Source organism: Myotis yumanensis, unplaced genomic scaffold, assembly GCF_028538775.1.
Source record: "Myotis yumanensis isolate MYYU_CA2020_CCGP unplaced genomic scaffold, mMyoYum1.0.hap1 SCAF_19, whole genome shotgun sequence".
In the NCBI taxonomy this organism is placed as follows: domain Eukaryota; kingdom Metazoa; phylum Chordata; class Mammalia; order Chiroptera; family Vespertilionidae; genus Myotis; species Myotis yumanensis.
This window is the reverse complement of record NW_027223770.1, coordinates 17,206,101-17,218,918: the sequence shown is the minus strand read 5'-3', so window position 1 is coordinate 17,218,918 and position 12,818 is coordinate 17,206,101.

The following is a 12,818-nucleotide window of genomic DNA, read 5'->3' as shown; positions in this document are numbered from 1 at the left end:
GGGGAGATAGAGCATTTTATTTTGGAAGCCAGAAGTTTGAGAACAATGACTGGAATTTCCTCTTTCTGTCCGGCAAGGGCTGTTTGTCGCTGGGGAGATAAAAGTCCAGGGGTAGGGAATAAAGGTTATCGGGAACTGGGCCACACAGGGCCTTGGGGAGGGGGGCGCCCGGAGGAGGGGTTAGGGAGGAAATCTATTTCAATGCCTGTCATTAAGTTTCCATTAAAAGAACATTCAGTTAGGAATTCAAAAATAATTTAATCTCCCCAGCCAGATGCACCCAGCTGGACTCCTTGGAGCTGAGCCCTGCGGAGGGAGATTTGCACTGGGGCTCAGGGTAGGAACTGGGGTGGGCCCCTTCTGCTTCTCCATGACTGCTCTGGATGTTCTAGAAGACATGTGTGTCTTTCAGGCAGGGAGACACCCAAGACGTGTGACAGTAGAAGCAACTGGCTGTAGGGGCTACTTAGAGTTCCTACTAGGGACTAGGCTCTGTTTTAAGGAGTTTGAATACATGATTTCAGTTGATTTCCCCAGAAGTCCTATGAGATACTAGCATTACACCTATAGGGTGTCCCAAAATTCATGCAAGAAGTAATTTTGATAGAAAACACAGGTTTATAATTAAAAATTGTAAATTTTTTTATTGATTCATAAAGTATACAGTATAGGGTTATGTATGGAATAGCACATCAGGTAAATGGCCTCCACGGCTTTGCCGGCACATACGCAAAGCCGTGGTCTTCATTGGTCTTCATTGTCCCTGCTCCTGGGCCATAATTGGTACTTGGTAATGCTTATCAAATTGAAGGGATTGAAATCAAAGGGCAACAGATATTAGAATATGATTCAATAAACCAAGTAAAATTGGGCTTTTGTTGTTGTTATTGTTGTTAATGCTCACGCAAAATTCAAATCTTGCGTGAATTTTGGGACACCCTACATTTTGGACTTGAAGAAGCTCAGGTAAGGAACTTGTCCAGAGTCACTAGCTAGCAAGTGACAGGGCGGGACTCGAACCCAGATCTATCTGTCTTGAAAGCCCATGAGTTTAAAATCACTCAAATTTCCATCCTAACATGGATCACCCGTGAGAGCACTCTCGGAGCGTCAGACATGTACCTGGAAGCCACGGGTAGTTGGTACATGTTCCCGGTTCTGTCTCTCACTGTGGGAGAACCCTTTCATTGCTCAGCTCGGGGAAGGCCCTGGCCAGTGCTCAGCAAACACCTCTGGACTTCCATGTTCTAGAAAGAGGCAAGGCTGTGCCAGGGCCCCCAGATAATCTCCCCTTTTGGCATCTGGAAGTAAACGGGTGTCTCAAAGCTTTGCCTAGCTTGTTGGTGTAAACTATCCTCCTACATCTACATATATGCTAATATATTCTAATTATATAGGTGTTGTTTTATAACTAGAGACCTATGATTCCCATTTGACAGATGGGGAAATGGAGCCTCACTTCTCCCTGGAGAACAGTGTCTCTATGCTCTAGTCACCTCTGTGTTCTTAGCACCACACAGTGCCTCACACAGTCAGTAAATGGTTTCTGAGTCAGCGAATGAGAGAATTAATAACTGGTTTGCTGAAACCAACAGAGTCAGTAATGGATTGGAATCCATATCTGTCCAAAGAACTTTTGACCGGAGCTACATCATCCACTAGCAGCGGGGCCTTGATAAGTAACTTCATTGAATCTGTTTCTTTATTTGGAAAACAGAGCTTTAAAATAGGGTTAAGGGGCAGAACAATCGATATAAAAACCCTCTGTAAAAAGTACATGACTAGCCCTGGCCGGGTAGCTCAATTGGTTAGAGTGTCGTCCGTGATATGCCAAGTTTGCAGATTTGATCAGAATCAACCAATGCATGCATACAGAAACAAGTGGAAGAACAAATCCATGTCTCTCTCTCTCTCTCAAATCAATGAAAAAACAAAAGTCAATGACTGCTGACATGGCCAAATGGGATCGGAGCATGAGTTTGAAGCCGAGAGGACGAAGGGGAGAGCCTGGTCCACAGGGCAGACAGAGGCCAGCCTGGTCCACAGGGCAGACAGAGGCCACGAAGGCAGAGTCCTGCTGGTGCTGTGCGAAGAACCGAGGAGGCCTCCAGTGAGGAGCCACAGGTCTCAGAGGCCTAGTGCTAATTTGAGAAGAATCCTAGTGCCTTGAACTTCATTTCCACCCAACACATGCTCACTGAGGGCCTACTATGAAGCAGGCCCTGGGGAACCAGGAATAGGGAAGCCAGGCTGGTTCCTGCCACGGTGATAGAGAGTCCTGGGGGCTTTCACCAGCCCGGGGACCAGAGCTGAACTGGAGAACTGCTGAGTGCGGAGGAAGTAAATGTTTTGCCGTATGGAACTGCGAACAATAGAATGATTGATTATCGTTTTAAGATTATTTGGGATTTTAAAAAAGCCTTTGCAGTATATCCTACGAGGCAGATACAGTCAGCAACGTGTTCTGAAGTCACCGGATGTCGGTTTTTTTCTCTGTGTGATTACGCACCGATGTGGCATAGAGGTACGTTCATTTGCTTCAGTTTATTTCCAGTGATTGGAGCTTGCTCATTGTTCTCCTTTCCTGATTTTACTATTTCCTTTTGTTAATTATGCAAAACATTTATATGGTTTCAACAGCCATAGAACAGAGTTCAGAAGACCCATTTCTATTCCTGTGCCCTCTCTACTCCCTTCCTCTTATAGAAAGCTGACCATTCTTAGTAGTGTTGTCATGCTGTTTCTTTTTGAAAAATATAAGCAATACATATTTAGTTCCATCCCCTGCCCCCCCTTACACAAAAGGTAGCATTCTAGAAACACTGCCCTGCAGGGTGCTGTGCGCCTCAGCATATATCCTGCAGATCACTATAGGGGGCAACCACTGACCATGCCAACATCTGCTGTACCAAGGATTCCCCCCTCGCCGCCCCTCCCCTTTCCTCGGCTGATGCATTTGAGGTAGTTGCTGGCACCTTGCTCCGGAGGCCCTGCCCTGCTGTTCCCAGCAGGAGAGGTGGTGGAGGTGCCCGCTTTGCCTTCCTGAAGGCCTGCCTCTCTTTGCAGGGTGTCTGCTCGGCTCACTCTGCCTTCTGAGCTGGGGAAGGAGCTGGGCTCTCAGAACCAGGCTTCCCTGTGGGAGACAATCCACCAGGGACTAGCAGCTCTTGAAGGATCAAACCTCATTGGAATGAAAGTGAAAACAGGTGTCCTCAAAAGCAACACCCTCCCTCTCACCAGCATGTCAAACTGGAGGCCGATGGGCTGCGTGCCTCGGTTTGGCCTGCCGGCCTTGAGTTTGACATGCTTGCCTGGGGTCTCCGCAAGAGAGAGGAGGATTCAATGCCCAGGGCATTCTGGATAATCACCTTTTGATGAAGGTCCAGAACCCACCGTTGTATGCAAAACTCTGTGCACGGGTATTACAATGAAAAGTAATTACAAAAATTAAATCAACACTGAAAATTAATTACAGAAATTAAATCGATAAAAAGCTACCATTGAAGTCAGATGAAAGCTGTGAGGAAGACAGAGATAGGGGCAGGCTTCCTGGAGGGGATGGCAGCTGACGGGGCTTAATGGCTTGGTAAGACATGGGAGATGGGAAGGGGAGGGGTACCGAGGTAGGCGACCAGGTGGGCACGGGTCCCAGCCTAACAGAAGAGCAGGATGTGCATATGCTTGAGGCTGCTGGGAGGGGAGGTGCTGGAGGTGATGCTCATTAGGATACAGAGGGAGGTGGCACCATGTGGTCAGAGGAGTCGGAGGTTTGGTGTCGGGCCTGAGCTGGGATCCTGGCTCTATCACTAACCACCGGAGCCTTTGAGGGGAGACGACATGATTAAGCAGTATCTCTGGTGGTGGTGTGGGAGGTGGACTGGAGAAGCAATTAGGGTGCAAACAAGCTTTCTAGGAAAGGAGAGAAAGCCTTACCACTCCCGTTTTTCAGGGGAGGAGAGGCTCAGAGACCTTGGCTTGCCCGGGTCACCCAGCCATGAGTGGACAAGCAGGGGCCAGCGCCCAGGGCTTCCCCGCTAGTTAGTTCAGTGCTCTTTCCCGGGCCACCCACAAACCTCACGCCTGGGGGTCACTGCTCCCGAAGGAAAGCACCCCAGGAGGTGGCAGCCAAGGTTAGGAGCTGGCTTGCCAGGACCAGAGGGCTGGAGTCTAGGGGCCGAAGGAGGCGCCACATCCCTGGACGGTTTCCCTGGGGGACACAGAGGCCCGTGCACCTCGCTCTGCACCTGCATCCATGGAGCCTGGGAAGAAGGCTGGTCCCCAGGGTCCCAGAGGTGACTTCATCTACGCCTGACGTGAAAAGTGGGCGATTCACTAATTAGTGGGCTGTTAGGACCACCCGCCAAGTTGGTTCCAGATCCTCTAAAAGTGCTGGTTAAAGACCTTAATAACCCTGATGGCTCTCAGGTCCCCTCATCCTGGCGTGGCTGGACGCAGACCGGACCCGGGACCGCCTCCTAAGGATGCCCTGTGTCGAGAGCATGAAACGCAGGCGATGGAGGAGGAGAGCTGAAGGCAGGGGTGCCGTGCCGAGGGCTTTGGCGACAGACTTGGTCAAACTAAGCCTCCCATTTACTGGCTGTGTTATCTAAAGCTAGTTCTTCACCTTCCTGGACTGTGCTTTTCCAGTTGTAAATCACAGAATACCAGTCTGAAAGGATTACTATAAGGATAATAGCATGAAAGAATATGAAATGAAATATAGTGGGGCCTGGACTTACGAGTGTCCTGACTAAGGAGTTTTTTGAGATACCAGCTGTCTCTCGGATGATTTTTTGCATTGAGTTGATAGAGTAATTAGAGTTAACGAGCTCGGTCTCAGAACGAATTAAACTCGTAAGTCAAGGCCCCACTGTAATACGAAAGCACCTGGTCCAGTGTCTTCGTGGGCTTCTGATCAATGGTAGTTGAGTGCTGATGACGTGGAAATGATGATTCTGATGATGGCGGGACAAAGACAAAGGGAGGTGGAGCCCGGCCCATGCGGCTTGTCCCACCCTGTGCCTTCTTCCCGCTGCCTAACCTCACCATTTCCCACTCCCTAGCGCCTCCCTTTGCTTTCTATTCCCAGCCTTGATCTTAACCTGAGACAAAACACTTCACCTTCCTCTCATCATCGCTTCAGCTTCCACTGCAGATGCACAGACTTCTCTGTTATTTTCCAAGCAGAGAAACTTGGTGTCTTCCTGGACCTCAGAAAGTGTCCACTGCTGACCCAGCCTGTGCCTCAGGCATCCCACCAGGTGACCAGGAAGTAGAAACAGGTGGCAGGTGTTATTGAACTGACGGGAGAGGAAGGTGAAAGGGGCGGGGGGTGGGGGGGGGCGGGACACCTCTCAAAGCTGTCTCATTAGCAAGTGGACACTTTCCTTTAGTGCAGTGTGCCTCTGGCCAGGAGGTGGCGCCATACGCTTCCAGATCACAAAAGCGAAAGTGCCCTGATCCGAAAGGCGTGGCTGCCAAGCCCCACCGTTAGGTGCCTGGCAGAGGGCTCTGGCCTTCCGAGGAAGCGCCTTAAGAGCCATTATAATGTTCGAATGTTCAACAGGGAGATATGAAATATCTGGGTCATCTACGCATTGCCAGGCTGATAAAACCACCGAGAAAGACTGAAAAAATAAATTGACATAAATGTAGACAGAGGTTTATAACGTTAGAGAGATTAGAGTGGCAGGGAGAGAGTTGTTACAGTTTATGAGGAGTGTCCTAGAGTCCAGGCGCTGAGAAGCTGAAGTTATATTATTATCCCCTCTCCCAGATGAGAAGACTGAGGCTCAGAGAGATTAAGATACTTGCCCCAGGTCCCTATGTGGCTAGCGAGGACAGAGCTGGCACTACAGCTAAGTGTTCAACATTTACCTATATCCTTATTTAGTCCTCATAACCAGCTTAGGCGGCAGGAACAACCCACCCACGCAAGCAGAGGTCATGCTGTGGCAACATTCATGGGCTTTTCCTCACTAACAGGCCAACTCCTGCCTCCTGGAGGCCTGGGTTCCACTCAGGACTCTTCCTTCCTCATGAAGTTGGCCAGTCACGTCCCCTCTCTGAGTCTTAGCTTTCTCATCTGGAAGCTGAGAGAATCACCAGACAAGGTTGCGGGAAGTTCAATGGGGAAAACATGTTAATTACAAAGCAAGATTCTATTTTATGGGGTTATTTTTACTGCAGGCACCCAGCGGCTCAATTCACATAAAGACACATGCACAGCTGTCTGCCTCGGGATTGTTTGTAGCGATGAACCCCCTACGTATGCCGCCATAGAGAAATGGGTTCGTGCAGTTTGGAACCCAATAGGGCACAATCCTATGCTGCTTTCAACAAGGACTTGGGCACTCGGCAAAGTCTTGGCCACACGCTGGCAAGCAAAACACACAGGCAGCTCCTGGGGGCTCGGGTCTGGAGGCAGCTGACAGGAAGCACAGTTGTTGGAGGAGGCACCGGTCAGGGGTCCTAACCTAGTCTGGGGCCCCCGCGGAGAGCCTGCCTGGGGAGCAGCCAGCAAGGTGAAACCCAAGGCATAGAAAGAGTTACTCACATGGCGGGGGAGGGGGGGGGATGGAGGGTGAGGATCAGGAGAGGGGGTGCAGGAAGAGGAAACATATGTCCAAGTCCAGGATATGAGCGCACAACACATTGCAAATCACTTTTAAAAAACAGGCCATGGTTTTAGACAATGTTCTCAAAATGTCAAATGGAAGAAGTGTGAATCAACAATATTAAACTCTGTTTAGAAACCAAACACTATCGTTTTCTGAGGGTCTGAGGTGTCTTTCGGCTACCAGATTACTTTCTTAAAATGCCTTGACAGGTTCAAGAGGTCGCTGGTATCACAGGAAGAATCCTAGGCTGAAGGTCAAAGCGACTTCGGTGTTCTGTGTCGCCTCGAGCTTGCTTTAGCCTCTCAAGCAAAGTGCCTAACCTTCCTGATCTCCATTCTTCTTATATTTTTTAAAAACCCACAAAAACTAGGTGACCTTTAAGTATCTTTTAGGCTGTGAGTTTTTATGACAATACAACATTCAGGAAAGAGTAATAGGGTAACAGTGAGCCTCAAGATTAATTGAAGATGAAGATGGCACATTCTCAATGTTTCCTGAAGCCGTGCATAATGAGGTTTTGTCAGAGCTACCTTACTGCAATTCTATTTTTTTTTAAATGTGTAGAGAAAATAAATAGATTTCAGCAGTGTGGAATGTATATGTCTTTAGAAATATTGTCCAAATACTTTTAAAAAGCTAGCAGGAAAAACTTCAAGGAAGTCAGCATGACCATCTTTGGAAGTTATCATTAAGAGAAAATCCAGAAAACGGCAAAGGATTTTAATTTTTGATAAATCCAAAGTCATAATGCATTAAATGTCCAATACAATCTGGACAAGCAAATATTAAAAAGCAGCATAATACGATACACACTACTGTCCTGCAAGTTACACTAGTCAAACTCCTTTGGCCTCTGCCCAGGTTAGGCTACACTGAATTCTGCACTTCAATGAATGAATATCCAAGAGCAATAACAAGGAATGCATTTTATGAACAAATAAACATGTTTTGTTGCCCTTTTGAATAAGCCACACTATTATTTTAAAAGAGAAAACCATTAAAAATATTAAACATGCTAGAGGCCCGATGCACGAAAATAGTGCAAGAGTAGGGCTTCCTTCCCCCAGCTGCCAGGACCAGCTTCCCTCTGGAACCCGGGACCGGGCTTCCCTCGCAGCTCCAGCTTTGTCCGGAAGGTCGTCCGGAAGGATGTCTGGTCTAATTAGCATATTATGCTTTTATTAGTATAGATTTTTTAAGTAAGATGTTTTAAAATTTAAATTTGAAGTCGTTTTTTAAAACATTCACTTTTGTTGCATATGTATGTATATACATATGTTTGTGTACACATGAAGAAGGACGAAGGAGTAACCACAAATCCATTCATTCATTCTTTACTCATCAAATGTATTGGGGGGCGGGGGGAGGTGCTATGGTTCTGGGGACTGTGAAGGGCAGTGGGGGTACAGCGATGAAAAAGATAGTCCAGGGCCCACCTTTATGAACGTACTTCCTAATGAGGGAGATGGAAAATAAACAGGTCCATGCATACATTTAAGAGAAGTTCAAATAATGAGACAGGCCACATGGCCCATTTAAAAGGGGAGGGATGGAGAATGACTGGCGGGAGGGGGCTGCTTTGGATGGGGTGGTGAGCGAAGGCCGCTGGAGGAGCTAATTCTGAGAGCTGACCCACGGGAGGAGCCGGCTCCGCAAAGTGATGGGAGGGGACTGTTCTAGGCCTGTGGTCCTCAACCGTGGGCACACATTGGCATCATCTGGGGGCCTCATAGCATACTGATGCTTGCCGTCCTCTACCCCAAGATTCTGATTTAATGCATAGCTGGTCCAACCTCCAGACCTCTACCCTTGGCATTGGACAAGCCCCTGGCTGCAGGGGTGGGGTGGTGACCTGCCCAAAGCTTCTGTAAAATGTAGAATATGGCCTCCTGCACTAACCGAGGACAGCGACCCCTCCCCCCACCCCCATTTCTCTCCCTAGAAGAGCCCCCTGGGCCCCCTACTGGCTCTAGAGAGGCTGGTTTGAACCTGGAAGGGCAAGCGAGGATTTCTCAGAGCCTCTGGAAGGAGACGGACGCCAGGGGGCGCCCCGGAAGGAGGTCTGCGCTGACCCTGGGCAGGAGGCAGGGGCCGGTAGCGCAGAGATCCAGAGAGGGGACCGGAGTAGGGTGGGAGTTTCAGCTTCCTCTGGAACTGACCCCCAAATCTCACCCCCAGTTACCATCATCTTTTCAAGAAAGCCACGTTATCACCCGTTATAACTGCCTGGTCTCTTGAACTCTGGGCTGGGCTGGGACTCCCAGTGGCGCTGAACTCATGTTGCCCCATCCAGGCAGGGGCGCAGCCTGGCACCGCCTCCACGTCCCACCCAGGCTACCCCCCCCCCCCCCGTCCCCGCCACCCCCCGGCCCTGCTCCCCGGCTGTCCCCCAGCCCTGCCCCGCACCCGGCTGGGCCCTCCCCGGGAGCCGGCGGCGGCCGGGCGGGCGGTGGGGCTGAGCCTGAGCCGGCTCCGGCCGTCTGCGCGCCGCGCTCCAAGGCAGCGGGGTGAATGGACGGCATCCAGTCCTGCCGGCAACTTGCAAATAAAAATAAAACAGAGGGAAAAGAAATAAATAATAAGGAGCGCGCCAGAAAGCCAAAGAAAATACAATTGCAAGGCCCGAGCCGGCTCCGCGCCCGCAGCCGGCCTGGGCGGCGAGCCCTTGGCGCTGGAGCCCGCGGGCCTTTGTGCGTCCCCCTCCCCAGCCGCCCCCCGCCCCCCCGCGCTCGCTCCCATTGAGGAAACACAATCCGGGCTGCTCAGCGAAGAGCCCGCGCCGGGGCCAGGACAGGCCTCAGCACGCCCAGCCCCGCCACAGGGCCCGCCTTGTTCTTTGTGCAGGCAAATATTTATTTTGGTTCAAGTGGACCCCTTTCCATAAAGACCACCTGGTTGTAATCAATAACACCTATTTTCAGATAATCTGCCGCGCTAGGCAGGGCCCGCGGAACTCACCCACACAGAGACCTTTTCAAAGGGAATTGTAAATGGGCTGGATTCACAGAGGGCTGGGGGAGGGACGGGCTGGGGGCGCAGGGAGGTGGGGAAGTGGGGCCCCCCAGGACCTGGGTGGTCAGGACAGAGCTGAGCCAGGTAACTGTCTCTCCTCAGACCTCTCTCTCTCTCTCTCTCTCTCTCTCTCTCTCTCTCTCTGCTGGTGGGGGTGGGGTAAGGGAGGGCCTCCAGGAACCTTTCTCAAAGCAAACACATGAAAAACCTTTCTCCCCATGGACCACATGTTGCTGCTGAGGGAGACTTCTAGAAGCAACAAGAACAGCTTCCTCCCTGAAAAGCAGAGCATCTACCTTGTCAAATGTGGATTCTGGAATGAAGCTGAGCCCAATGCACCCAGCGCCGGAGGTCCTCGGAGGGGCTGCCCATACCTTGCCTGTAGAGTGGGTGTCCCCCCCGTAAGTGGGTGTCCCCCAGGACACCACTCCTGGGAGAACGTATGCAGAGCACCTTCCCCAGCTGGCATGGCTCTAGGTGCTGGGGTGCAGCAGGGACAGGACCCAGAAAGCCTTGCCTGCATGGAACTCACGGTGCAGTGGGGAGAGACAGACAGTTCACAAGCACGGAGGTAAAAGGCTCAGTGATGTGTGTTACAGGAAAAAGGAAGTGGGAGAAGACGCCTTGAAATGGTGAAGGGCTTTGTGTCTCAGCTCTGAGGTGGAAACAGCTGTCCCACTGGGTCAGTTTGTCTCCTCGGTGGCAGGTGGCAAGGAGATGAGTCAGAAGGTACTGATGGCTCTATAATGTCTCAAGTTCACGTCCATCTCCTAGCATAGCTTCAGAGCCTCAGAATCCTCAGCTGTGAGTCAGGCTTGATCATGCCCATGTGGTTGGGTTGTTGTAAAGGTTCCATGAACTTGGAGAGCCACTTCACTCAATGTTAGATCCTCATCCCCCTCCCCCAAATGCCATGCGTTAGCCTAGTCCAGTGGAGACGCAGTATCCTGTTAGAATATGACATTTTAAAACTTTCCAGAACATAACGAGATTTCTAGGTGAAACGTGAAGACCAAGTAAGTCCTGGAAGCTGGGGCTTGGGGCTCCCTTCATAGGAGATGCTGTGCCCCATCTTCCCACACTTGACAGCATCTGGCAGTAGGGGTGGCCTAGGCCAGCCACACCCGGTGCCTGCTGGCCCCCAGCCCCACTCGGTACCATGTGACTCTCCTGGCCACTGCCATTGGGCCCTGCCCTGGGGACAGCCAATCCATAGGCTTCAAGTAAACCTTGAGGTGATCAGAGTGAGGAGACAGTAATTAGCTCAGCAAGAAATTAGCCAGGCCTATTAGCTGGGAAATATGGAGGCTGAGGCCAGGGTAATGGGAGAAGAAGGAAGAAGATGTGAAGAGGGTATTTTAGTCACAGGAACTCAGAAGCACTCCCACTTGAATTCCTTGGATTCTAGTCCCTCGTTTGTTTCAGGATCCATGAGGCTGTCTGTCCATTTGTTCAAGGGTCCTGTCTCCTTCAGCCCCTGGAGGGTTTTACAGTAAGTTTCCAGGACCCTAAGAAGCCCGAGGGAGTGCCTGTCTCTTCCCACCCAAAGACCCACCTTCTAGGAAGTCTGTCTAAATAATGTAGGGATGCTCTTTAACTGTACGTGACGAGGGGAGGGAGTGGGGGAGGCCACACCAAGAATAGGCATGTCACGTGCACCATGAGTTAACACCTCAGCAGATAACACTGTTTCAAGAATTGTCCTTCTTTTATCTGTTTGTTAGGCCCTCCGTGGTGTCAAAGCATCCACGGTAAAGTCCCGAAACATAGCTGCTCAGATCCCAGTGCTGTTGTCTCCGTCCTTGGAGATGGCTGCGGAGAGGGGACAAAACTCATTGACTTGGTCCTCGTGGTGGTTGGGCCCAGCTGGGGCTGAATGGATGTCCCCGGCTCTTCACCAAGAACGTGGTGTCCTCCCTCTGATGAGATGCCCTCGGCATTGCTTCTCAGCTCTGAGCTTGCCAGGAGCTTGAACTTGGGCTCAGACACTCTGGTGGGGGTTGATGGCCCAGGAAAGATGATGATGAGAAAGGGCCCCGGGACAGGAAGAGGGGTGATGTGTAGGAATTTAGGATAATTGAATTTGCTGGACAGCCAGCACTTACGACCTGGGTCATCGGCGGCTGGATCTTTGGTCATAAATCCACCAAGACCAGGAAATTCCATGGTTTTTTTCTCAGCGACCAGTATGGTTGAGGAGTTAGGGAGGGTTGTTTTCATCTTCTGAAGATGCTGTGACTCTGAGTAGACTAATATTTTTGCAGGAAGATTTGTGATACTTGCATCCCAAAAAGCCCAGTACCAGCCCCTCTGTCTTTTTGTCAGAGTGTCTCCCAGCAAAACCAGCAGGCCCTCGTGCATAAAGGACATTTGTCCATCTGCTATGATTACCCAAAACGTTGGAGGTGGGACAGACTCCCTCCTGGGACCTACTGCATGTGAGCTACGAGGCCACGCTGTATTTCCGACTCTAGCTTTCCCTCCGTTGTCTTTTGGGGATGTGTGGATGGAAAGCTGGAGGTCATTTGTAATGAACTCTCAACAAACTGAATAACTGATCTCCTGAAAACTAGATATTTTTTTGCAACCTAAGATTGAACCTAAGTGCCCACTGCATGCAAGTGTGACTTTTATGATACTTCCGGAGTTTTCTGGAAACCCTATTCAGGAAGTCCTTTTGGAATTTGTGAAACCTCCCATAAGTAAGGGCTGGAGTCTTCTAGGGATGCATGTCTCCTAAGCGTGTGGGGCAGCTTAGGGAGGGCTGTGGCCATGGCCATGGCCATGTAATTCATCGTGTGGATGGAAACCTTGGTTTCCTCTCCTGCTCCCTCTTCACGCCCATTGCCCAAAACTTTCCTTCAAGGGTTGACTGTGAGCATGAGCAGCAACCTTAGGATTTGGTTGTGAGATTGAAGCCACTTGAAAAATTAGGTCCATGGGAGTTTTGTGTCTTAGGTTCTGATCAGGTAATCTCCGATGTTTACAGACTCAGTGGGAAAGGGGAAGACTGAGGATTATCAGGAATACTCTTTTAAAGGCAGGTTTCAGCTATAATCCAACGAACTGTGCTTTTCAGAAATGAGTGGCAAGTTCATATTTCTTCCTTACAGACCAAGCACCTCTGGATAGAGTTTGCATTCTCCACATTTTAAAGTTCTCAAATGGATGTCTATGCAAATTGGT